Source organism: Silene latifolia, chromosome 4, assembly GCF_048544455.1.
Source record: "Silene latifolia isolate original U9 population chromosome 4, ASM4854445v1, whole genome shotgun sequence".
NCBI classification, from domain to species: Eukaryota; Viridiplantae; Streptophyta; class Magnoliopsida; order Caryophyllales; family Caryophyllaceae; genus Silene; species Silene latifolia.
The window spans coordinates 34,484,353-34,497,250 of record NC_133529.1 but is presented as its reverse complement, the minus strand read 5'-3'; positions in this window follow the sequence as shown (position 1 = coordinate 34,497,250).

The window sequence follows — 12,898 nt, the reverse complement described above, 5'->3', positions numbered from 1 at the left end:
ACTCGCTACGTTCATTAGGCTCATTTGTTACAGGTTCCAAAATCTTCGCTCTGATACCACTTTGTAACACCCCCCATATAACAAGGAGCCTTAACAAGACCTTCCCTAGCATATAAGGGCATTACCATCTCGGTTGCCCGAGGATAGTATGCTGGAGTCTGTGTCCCCGACAATGATGCGATCACAATTGTCGATCATGATGATCACATGTTTAAATCTCATATTTAAGAATACAATAGGGAAAGTAATATTTTTACAGTCAACTGGTCCACACATATCGGTAATGATTGGTTGACTAGAGTTTGACATTTCTGTCGTGCGACGGTGGTGATCAGTTGATGCCCTGAGGTCATACCTATAGGGAAATACTCTTAATTGATCATTTAATTAATCGTATGCCGATACGAGTTAATTAAATTGCTTAATATTGACGGATGATTTTGTGAGTAAAATTAACGTGTCTCATTGTAATTCGATTAAATGAGATACGAACTAAGTAATCGAATTGTTTTATTACTTAGATTGAATTATTGTTATGAAACAGGTTGAATAATTTATATTATAAATACAAGTAGTTGTAATTTATAATTCGATAAACCATTTTCGTACAAGTAATCAAGAATTATTAGTTAAATTTTGTATGTGACATATTTTATTAATATGTTGATTTTTAATATGTTAAAAATACATTATAGTGTAACATGTCATGTAACATGTGACACATGACAAAATTGACAAATGACAAAATAAAATGGACCTTCCATTTTATGTGTGTGTGCCGAAAATTGGAGGGAGTATTAGAGTTTATATTGTGTTGTTTATTTTAAATAAATAACACAATGATTATACTCTACATGTAGCCTTGCATGCCTAGTTTTATCTTGATAAGAACAAAGACCATGCATTGGCCTAAAAATCCCCCCTACCACCCGGTTTTTAAGAGAGAAAACAAGAGGGTTTTCTCTTATTTTTACACTACATACATTTATATTCTTGTAGTGTAAGATTATTCAACCACTCTCTACTTTTGTGAAAATCTTTAGAGAAATAAAAACCTCACAAAATACATCTCCTCTTAACCGAAATAAGAGAGGACAAAATCACCATTTTTGTGTTAAATTTACGCTTGTTTTAATTAATACTAGTCCTATATTAATTAAAGTAATTAAGGGTATTCCTTGGGTATAATTCCTTAGGAGAGATTCTAAACTTGAATCTATTTCATCCATTTGGAAAGCTCAAGATCTAGTAAGAAGGTGAACTTACTAGTGCCCATTTATCCGAAATCATCAATGTAAGAATTGATTTTTCTTCTTATACTTTGTAATAGTTTTGCATGCATAAGATCCATTTTAATTTTATGACTAAATTAAATCTTCATACTATGAATATGTAAACATATGAGATTATTGAATCCCAACATAGTAATCATCAAAAGTCGATAAAAGAACAATTATAGTTTATTACAAGATTAAACACAACTACTGATATAAAAGATACAACTCAACACCACTATGTGAACTACTCTTGTAATGACTCGTGAAGGACTCATCCCGCCAAGACTCCAGCTACCATCCAAGACATCACCTGCTAAGACTGGCTGCTCACCATAAGGGATCACGGCAGACACAACAGAAATAACAAGAAGACAAACCACACAAGGTCAGTAACTGAGGAAAGACACAACAACAACAACAACCAACACACTACAGACACAACCAAGCACACACACAAGCCACAACTGCTCCAACCAATCACCGTCACCGATCGTCCACTGACCACCCTGCCGTTGGGGGGACCGCAGCCGTACCCACCAAATCCTCGCTCATCATACAGAGCGATAAACCCAAGTTTCCTTAATGTGCACATCCCCTCCTGTGGCGGGTTCCACAGAAGGTGAACCAAGGGCGTAAAGCCAGTCCCGCGAGTGACCCCACTCAGCCAGGGACGCGCCCCGAATATCACAGACGACCAATCACAACCAATGTATTACGACAACGATATAAACAATAGCACAGCACCAGACAACTATCACAATCCGACAACCATACTGATGTAACAACAACCAAACCACATCACAAGACGTTCTAAACAACCAATAGTACTGAGTAGGCGAACCTACCTTTATCCAACCGCAACGATTCCACGTTCAATCACATGACATCAACCAAGCAAGCAATACACCTATACAAACAGTACAATAATCCATCACAACCACTACAACCCTAACTGAAAACGACAACGACAATGATGATGACGATGACATACCTACGCATAGCTATCCGGCGTCTGGACCGCTACCCGACTCAAGCAACCTATACCCAAGGCATAAACATCCTCAAAGGCTCCAATGGAAGAGATTATGGTGAAGGGAATGAGGACAGGCGACATCTAGGTTTGGGGGAAGGAGGCGGAAATGATTTGCGATTCTATTAAAACACGATTATAAACCCCCTCTATAAAGACGTTACTCGATTGAGTAACTAACTTACTCAATCGAGTAACTAACTTACTCAATCGAGTGACCCCTACTCGATCGAGTACTCAAGCTACTCGATCGAGTGGCCTCGACTAGATCGAGTACCACTCACTCAAAGCTTACCACTTCACCAGCCAACGCTCGTAAGGCTTCCTAAAGACTAAGACATATCACTAAGGTCGGTCAACGTCAGTCAACGGGTCCCTAAAAGGACAGGTATTACACAATCCGTAAGTCCACCATTGTTTATTGCGATAATGTCTCGTCCATTTACTTATCTGGTAACCCGGTTAATCATCAAAGAACGAAGCATATTGAAATCGATATCCATTTTGTCCGGGAAAAGGTTGCTCTTGGCCAGGGTTCTTCATGTTCCGTCACGCTATCAGTATGCAGACATTTTTACTAAAGGCCTGCTCAAGGTTCTTTTTGACGACTTTCACTCTAGTCTCAGCATCCGTCCTCCTCCCGCTTCGACTACGGAAGGGTATTAGAATATGTCAATATTCTTTTGCTAATATGTTCATAACTAGTCAATATTGTTAGCTATCGTTTAGTCAATTAGTTCCTAACTTGTAGTGTTTGATATCCCATGTTTTAGGAGAGTATCTTAGCTAACCTAGGTATACTTTTTGTATATAAACGATGTTTGCAATTCTTGACAAGTCAGGCAATATAATTCTTATAAAACTTACTCATTATTTACCATATTTGTCTCATTTTATTTTACTCTCCCATCGCAGCCAACATTTTTACTCTTTCTCTATTTTTGCTTTTTTCATCATCTTTCACCATCAAACGACGAAGTTCATTCACCACTCTCCAATCTCTCCTCTCCCTCTTTCCCTCCACATCTCCCAATTCAAACCCCCTAAAACTCGAACTTTAAGTGAACGAATCTAAAATCGACGTTAATATAAACTCATGATTTTCTTTTATAACAAGGTATGTTCTCAACTTATTTTTCTTCTATTTCTAACAATGCATGAGATTTATTTATACTTTTGTATCATCTTCAAGGTTTATTTTTTTATTGTATGCTATGTTTGGCTCCACTCATGCAATGTGTGCATTTTGATAGTTCACAAAAATTTCATCGTGATACCAAATGTCAAATGAATGAATTGATTGATGAGTTTGATTATTTTAAACGTTTCTTAATTTTTCTTGGTGGTGTATAAGTTTGAGTGGAAATGTTGGATGATACAAAATTTCTTTAAAACAATATTTTAATATGATGGATTGCCGTAAAATCTTTTAAGCTAACATCTACTCTCTCCGTCCCCGTTAATAATTTACATTTATTTTATTTCCTTCTTACGAAACAAAGCAAGTTTAAACTATTCACTTGAAAAGAGGTAGTATTCTATTAAGTTGGCAAATTAGACTATAAAATTTGAGGTTTTAGTTTGAAAACTTTATATTTTAAATTTAAAACATTATGAAATACTTTACTTTGAAATCTCAATCTAACGTTTCTATCTAAGTGCTAAACCTGGATTTTAACATAAAATCTCGGTTTTAAGTTCAAAACTTATTTTAGAGAAAAATAAATAATTGAAAATTCTATAATTTAAATCCAGGTTTCAGGTACCTTTTCAGTCAGTTTTACCAAACAGAACCTTAATGATAAAACATAAGATTTCAAATTATGATGTCGAAGATGTAATTTTGATTGTTTTTGGTTTCAAGTTAAAAACTTAAGATTTTAACCATGAAGTTGCAAGGTGATTCTAATTTGCATGGTCGAGATTTTAAGGTGGAAACATAATATTTTCATTTGAAAACTTCACTTTTAAGTTGAAATGTCAAAGATGTATTTTTGATTGTTTTAGGTTTTTTAAGTTAAAAACTTGAGATTTTAACCATAAACTCCAAGCTAATTTTAAGTTGCATGGTCAAATTTCAAAGGTGGAAACACAATATTTTCTTTTGAGAACTCTACCTTTTAAGTTCATAACACATGATTAAGAAAACGTCATTTACTTGTAAATGAATTGAAAAATAATCAAAATTTCAAGTTTTCAAGTTTTCAAATTAAAACCTACAATTGTTTTAATGCTAAATAATTGAGCTTATAAATTATAAACTTATGGTTTTAGTTGGAGACAATAAGTGGTAGCTCATTATCACATTATGCAATTACGTAAAAGTTTGTGCTTAACTTCTCACCTCCCAGTTGCTTTCAATTTTTAACCGTTAGTATAGTTCTCTGTCCTTACTAGTTTTACGCCCGTGCAGAAATTGCACGGTCTGCATTGATAAAATTTGTTAAACATATATTTTATTATTCGAAAATCCACGATTTAGTTAATATATTATGACATATTGGAAAATTTTAACTCTGAGTCATATTTTTAATTTAAGAGAATGTAAACAATTAGCCAAATTTCTCGTTTTTTTTTTCACGTTCACAATTATTTTTAACATATGCTTTGTATATTGTAATGTATATTTATGTGTTAGATAATAGTTGTATGTTTGTATTGAGGGAGGAAAGAAATTAAATCACTTTAACACTCGCTACTTACCATAGGGACCACTTTTTAAAAATTCTTTTATTTTTCTCCTGAATTTAAAGAGTCGATAAGAGAGCTCTAAAGAACTCAACTTTTATATTATTTAGATTCCTTGTTATTCTACTTCGTGCAAACTGAAGAGATAATGGGTAGGGACGTAGGGTTCAAGAAAACTGATCAAAATTAATTACTTTTGTCTAGGGTTCAAGAAAACTGATCAAAATTAACTACTTTTGTCTGCTACTTTTCCTTTTAATTTTAGATATTGGGCTAACTCTTAGTTATTAGGCCCGTCCTATAGTATAGGACGATCTTATAGAAAAATTGTTGTTCTCAATTTATATTACTCAGATGATCCGATGTATATTAAGAATATTTGGATCGGTTTATCTATGAGCCCATATTAGGACTTGGGTGTTTTGAAAGTATTTAAGTGACAAAGGGCCCATGTTAGACTTTTGCGGCCTTCATTTCTATGAACTTTTTCCTCCTCCTAGTCTTATTAGTTACTAGACTTTGTGCCCGTACGTTGTACGGGTTATAATATTGATTCGTCTCTAATTGTATCTTCGCAATTGAGAAGCTATGTTTACTTTCTTAACATTAGTTTTCTCACGAAAATGTGAGTATATACTAATACATTGAAATATTTTTTTTAAGAATATGAGTATATACAAATAAATTAACATTTTTTTTATGATTTACGTATATAAAAGTTATAATCGCCATGCACGAGTAACTAAATAGTGTTCTATTTGTAAGTGAGCTTGTACAAATGTAGTTTTTTTACATCTGGAAAATTTAAGTTTTTCTTCGTAGAATAAATAATTAATGAGTTAAATAAAGGACTTGACTAATTCAATATTAATACTTATATATTATACGGAGTATGTTATATGTTATATTTGAAGAATAATTAGAAATTATTATTATTTTAAATATTTTAAATTACAAAAATAATTGAAAAATCAAGTTTATATATTTTATTAAATTAATATAATTTTTATAAATTCTTCACTATAAGTATGGTAAGTAATATTAATTATAATATTATTGTTATTGAATATGATTGCTTTTGACAAATAAAATATACCATACCAAACTATATTTTGACATGTATTCTGATTCTACCTCGACCCGTGACCCGTATAAGCATACCCATATTTAGTCTGACCCGTATTCGAGTTTAACATGTATGAACCGACTCACCAGCCGACCCATCCAGCCCGTTTGAGTGGTCTAGCAAACCTTCCATCAAAGTCGTGTGGTAATTATCTAAATTTTGTAGTCTGACCCGTATTCTTATCATTTTAGCTTTTTACTTTTAAAGTTTATATATATATATATACTAATATAACTCTATCATCTTGATCGGATAAAATTTCCATAACTTTATTTTAACTATCAATAAAATCAAAAATTATACTCTTCTCTTAATATTAGAATTGGATGATTGTCTACTTGCTAAGAAGCCCTCTTTTAACCCGTGATAGTCGTATTGCAAAAGTTGAAAACTCTAATATTGTTCGAAAATTTTTCAAAAAGTTGAACTTTCTGTAATCGCTCGAAAATATGATACTCCCTCCTATTCCATATTTTCTTCTTCTTTCCTTTTTGCACAACAAATAAAAAAGTGAATTAGGACCACACAAAACACACTACCCCACATGCCACTGAATTTGAGCCACACATATCATCCCAAAAAAGGAAATAGGGAAGAAAATCCGAATAACGGAATAAGGAAATAGGGAAAAAAAATATAGAATAGGAGGGAGTATATAGTATAATTATCAATTCTTGCTACATGCATGCATACCTTCACGCAAAGCCCGTATATATTCTCCTAAAATTTGATGATTATATTAAGGTCCATTAGGGCGTAAAGATGGAGCTTTGAAAGAGACGTAGTATGGATATATTTACTGAAGCATGGTAAAGCTTTGTGATCTCACCATTAATCAGTTTTTTTAAAGAGGCAAAGGCATGATACATTTAACTACAATAAAAGACCTTACATATCTAAATTTTTTAACCGATATGCTTGTTATCATACTTATTAATTAGCAAAGTCGAATAAGACTCTGGTTTTTCTTGTAGAATTTTGTACGTATGAGTATAAGAATCAGATCAAATAATAATAATAATAATAATAATAATAATAATAATAATAATAATAATAATAATAATAATAATAATAATCATTGTATGTAATATTTAATACTAATAACCTTATAAGAAGGCTTGCCTTACAACGGCATGACGCCAATAAGTAACTAAATAAATATGTGAACGGTAAATCTTAGAAATACCTCTTAAGTCATAGTTGATATATAATTCCAAAGCTATATCATCACCCTATCAAACTATCATGAACTGATAGATTTATTACTAAATTGGACTGATTTAGGCAAACTTCTCAAAACGTTTTAGGTTCTACCAAATACTTACACAGATATGATAGATATACATTCCCGATTAATCGTTCGGGTGAATTCTCTATACCCTCCAAATAAATGAGAATGCCCAATCGAGTATTTTGTCATATTTATAATTGTATTTGATGAACACTATTTCAACTCCGACGTTCGCAAAAAATCTTATACATAACTCTCTCGGTCTTGAGATTTTTTATTTTGGTCGCTTTGGAGAAAAAGTGGGGGAAATTATACACCCGAATAATACAAACTGACATAAAATTAATTCTAGATTCATAGCTACTTGAATCCTTGATGTGATATCACTTTATTAATTTGTAAGTAAGATAACACCAGAATACCAAGACAATATTCAGACATGTCTTAATATTATCTAAGCTACAAATTCATCATATAATCAAAGCTCAGCTCGATCTATACATATAAATTTGAAAAAAAAAATTGAAAAAAAATCACGGAAGTTAAATTGTGATACTCCATTACTCCCGCATGCCTCATATTGCTTACCATACAACTACGTTTGTTTAATTCTTAGATGAAACTCTCTGCTCTTCCATGCCCTCCTTCTTGTCATTTAATTCACATGTATGAGGTTGAAACTATCTTATACGCAAGCTATATGACATTATGCCAGTCGGTATACTCTTCGGGTCTCCATTAGATATGTACTTCATGCATCAAGCGTTCGATTCCGAGCCACCATGCAATATTGTTGTTGGCTTCCTGTGTAAACAATGCAAATATGATTAGCAAAGCTAATAAATCATGTTCGTTAATGCATGAATGATATAAAAATAGTAGCAACCAATATACGAAAAGCTTAAAAAAACATAAATTTCAAATTTGGTGTAAATTAATGAGTTCTGGTTTTTTTATAGGCTTACAAATATTTAATTTTGTCTCCCATTGCTAATCAAATACACTTCCTATTTAGGTGTAAAAGATAGATCTTTTGCTTGTAATTTACTATATCTCTTATTTGATTAGCTCAAAATAATTATCTTCAGCTGAGTTTATTATTAAAAATAAAAATCGTAATTATCTTCAGCTAAGTTTATTATTAAAAATAAAAATCGTAATTATCTTCAGCTGAGTTTATTATCAAAAATAAAACTCAATCTTTATCTTTTTTTTTTGTAATTTACTATATCTCTTATTTGATTAGCTCAAAATAATTATCTTCAGCTGAGTTTATTATTAAAAATAAAAATCGTGTTTTAAAAAAGTTGGAGTCTCTAGAATTGCCTGAAAAAAGCCTCTTTTATATATATATTGACTAGGTAGTATCCCGCGCTTTGCGCGGACTGTTTTAAAATTTTATTATTATAATTGAAGATAAATAACATAATTTATATATGACCTTTAATATTTTTACTTATAAATAAAAATAAATTATTTTTTCTCAAATTTAATTTTTTTAGGTTTAACTTCAATGTTTTAAAATAAAATACATACAATTTTAATTAAAACTAATAAGTGATAATCAATTATGCATCATCAACGTTTTATAAATTATTTTGTGACTGACCAAATATCATATTAATTAAAATAAAATTTATTCAAATAATGCAACGATCAACATTAAGTTCTCAACTTATATCATTTCACGATTCGTTATGTTCCAAATCAATTAATATTTGTTCAAAATGATGTGAATATAACTTTATGTAATTTTTAATATTTTATGTATAACGTGTGATATTTATCTATCAAATATATAGAGTTCAAACTGAACTTATTCAAATGTTTTGAGTGTGTCTTGAATGTATTAATGTATGTATTATGTATCAAACATATCTATTCTATAAGAATTGCATCTTTTGTATTTTAAAACAACTATATATAAATGATGTTTTAGAGTTTACCTGTAAATAAAATAGGTTAAACTTTCTCAAATAATATTTTTTGAGGTTTGACTTCAAAGTATTTAAAAGATAACATATAAAATATTTACCTAATAGTAATATTTAGCTAGTCAGAATCAATATTTATACTTGACGTAAATATATTTTAATTGAAGATATTAAAGTAAAATGTAAAGTTTTTTCTATTTTTTTCATGTCGTTTATAGTACAGTATAAATTATTTAATAATCATTACTTTTTTTTTGATTATTCAAATGCACTCGCAATCACTGTGTACATACATACTCGTACACATACTCGTTATCACACTATTTAAACCTATCAAAATCCCATATGTATTCAATTTTTCGCAATATTTTTTTTTCATTCTCATATAAAATCTTATTTCTTAGTAGTTTTCTTTAAGTTATGTTTTTAAGAAATACAACGACTCTTCCAAATTTTTTTTTTAATATTTAATGGTCTAAGTTTTATAACTTTTTCAAAATATCTTTTTACGTAAATATAAAATATTATGAGACACTCACTTTAATCATCTCTACAAATAAAAAATATTTCAATAAGAACAATGAAAATTATACTCTATTTGAAGCATTTTTCGCAATGAACGTAATTATTTACATTATAGAATTTTTATCAAAATATTTTTTTAATAAATTTATAATCAAATCACCGTAATTATTTAATGTAATTTTATAATAAAATTTATTAAGCTATAATTAATATTTTGCTGAGATTTATACAGCATTTATTATGTTTGTATTTAATGTTCTGTTGTAATTAATACTTGTATTTATGGCTGGGTTGACACGTGGTGCATCCACAGTGCTTCAACCCAGTTTTATATATATACTCCTATAAGATGAAACTTATGAATTTATGAGTTACTGGTATGAGTTGAGTATTAAACCTGCAAACGGGTCGAACGGACGGGTGACGGGTCGGGTAGTTTTGAGTTCGGGTAAAATACGAGTCGGGTGTATTTTGGGTCGGGTAAAAAACGGGTCAAGTCTATACGGGTTTCGGGTAAAAAAACGGATCATAAACATTTTTTCTGGCATTTTTAATACTTCTTTTATATCGCCATTCTTACCATTTATACGTTTTGTCTCCTCTTGCTCGTCTCAGTCAACTTAATTGTTACCATTCTCGCCATCATCACCTCGTCTTCATCATCAATACACTCACTAACTCGCTAAGTACGACAGTGAGACTCAAATAAGATGACAATGATGACGTGGCATGTAATTCGAGGTGATGAGGTGGCAGTGCTGACGTGGAGTGCGGTACTATGTAATACGATGAAAGTGACGGCGTGACACACATTTCGAGGTGATGACGTGGCATGTGGTTGAGGTGATGACGTGGCAGTGCCAACATGAAATGCGGTTTGTTATAATACGGTGAAAGTAATAATGGTGTGACACACACTTCAAGGTGATGACGTCGCATTTGGCCCGAATTGATGAGGCGGTAATGCTGACGTGGAATGCGGATCAACGTAATATGGTGAAAGTGACGGCTTGGCACACACTTTGATGTGATGACATGGCATATGGTTCGAGGTGATAACGTGGCATACCGTATATATGCATATCTTTCCTATTTGACATTATAAATTTTAAGGAAGATATATTGTCTTGACTCGTTACGGGTCGGATTTCGACCCACTATCGGGTTAAAAAACCGGGTTATTTACGGTTAGGGTTACAGTCGGTTTTCAGGTCGGGTCAGATTTTGACGGGTCTAGTTATGACCATAAAGTTCATAGATTATATCATCTAATTATAGTTCTACACTTCTACGTATAAAACGTCTTTAAGTTTTTAAGTTATGTTTTAAAGTTTATGAGTTATTATAAAGATTTTGAGCTCTTTTATCTAAATGTGAAAATACCAATAATATACATAAGTTTAGTTAGATACTTATATTTGAATTAGTTGCAAAATATCAATATAATTCAGAAACTTAAAAAAAAGTCATAAAAATATTTTGAATAAGCTCTAGTTACATTGAGTAGGTTATATTACATGTCGGATACCTAGGTAGCACGAACACTCCTTCTAATAAGCCGTTCCGTGTCCGATGCTGTGTCGGATATCCGGACACCCAACACTCGTCACCAAAAAAAAAACCTAAGAAAAGGTACCCTCGATTATATTACGTGAATTACCAAACACTTCTAGTAAATCTGTTAATTAAAATATACTAGTCAAACCTGTTAATCCAATCTGTCATTTATAATCTGCTTGACCAATCTGCTTCTGCTAATATTAATCTGCTGATTATCAAACAGGCTCTAAGGCTCTGTTTGGTAAAACTAAGAAAAGGTAGCTGAAAGTACTAGAGTAGGCAATGCCTTCCTCCAAAATTGGCCCAGCTCAGGCACGAATATTGGGCTCCTCAGGCCGTGCCGTGCCAGACCCACTGATCCAAACCTACGTCGCGGCCCGCTGAAGGCACGATCATTTTCGTGCTCGGGCCGTGCCTGGCCCATGGCCTTTTTGTGCCTTGTCCGTGGGCCGGCCCATGTGCTTTAATATTTTTTTTATTTTAAAAAAAATGTTATATAATTGATATATTTTTAGTACTTTTTGTTTAATAAATGATGTCTTAGTCTAGTGGTTAAGACGGAGGTATTGTGGACAATAGGTCCCAGGTTCGAATCCCCCTTGCCCTCTATTGTAATGCGACTAAGTGCGCGCTTCGATTGACCAAAAAAAATGATGATTAATGGTTTAAATATATTTTTTATTAAATATTAATGTAGTTTTTGTTTAATAAATGATGATGAATGGTTTAAATATATATTTTATTAAATATTAGTGTACTTTTTGTTTAATAAATGATGATCAACGGGCTATTTTTTTGGGACGGCCGGGCCGGGCGGGCCTGGTGCGTGTCAGGCTCCACCGTGCTTGGGTCGTGTCGTGCATGGGCACGGATTTATGAAGAAAATCGCGTCGGACTCCGTCTCAAGCCCAGTCGTGTCGTGCCCGTGCTTCCTCGATTTTCTCACCGGCCCGGGCCGTGCCGTGCCGTGGGCTGTGCCTGGCCTTGCCGCCTACCAGTTCGCGGCCTTTTATGCCAACTCTAGCTGAAACCTGAAAAGGTAGCTGAAAACTGAAAATTTAACTGAAACCTGAAAAGGTAATTGATAAGGTAGCTGAAAACTAGGAACTGATAAGGTAGCTGATTATATAAAAAAGTGTTTGGCAAACTAACTGAAAAGATAACTGATTTTGATGAAATGACGTAAAAAGATATGATAATTATTTAATAGTATAAATTTAAGGGGTAAAAATGGAAAAACAAATCAAATCAGGTATCTGAAATCTCAAATGCTATTCTAGGTAACATTTCATTTTATGTAGCTTATTTGGTCAAATAATCTATTTGCCAAACGCTTACAAAAAAATAAGGTACCTGAAATTTTGGTCAAATAAGATACTTTGACCAAATCAGTCTTAAAATGTCATCTTGAAACAGCCTAAGAGTATTGAAAATAAAACCTCTAAAGATCATCGTGATTTTATAATCTATCTAACCTTGAAAATTGCTATCTACCTTCTCCCCTAATAACCGGTTTAAATATAATAT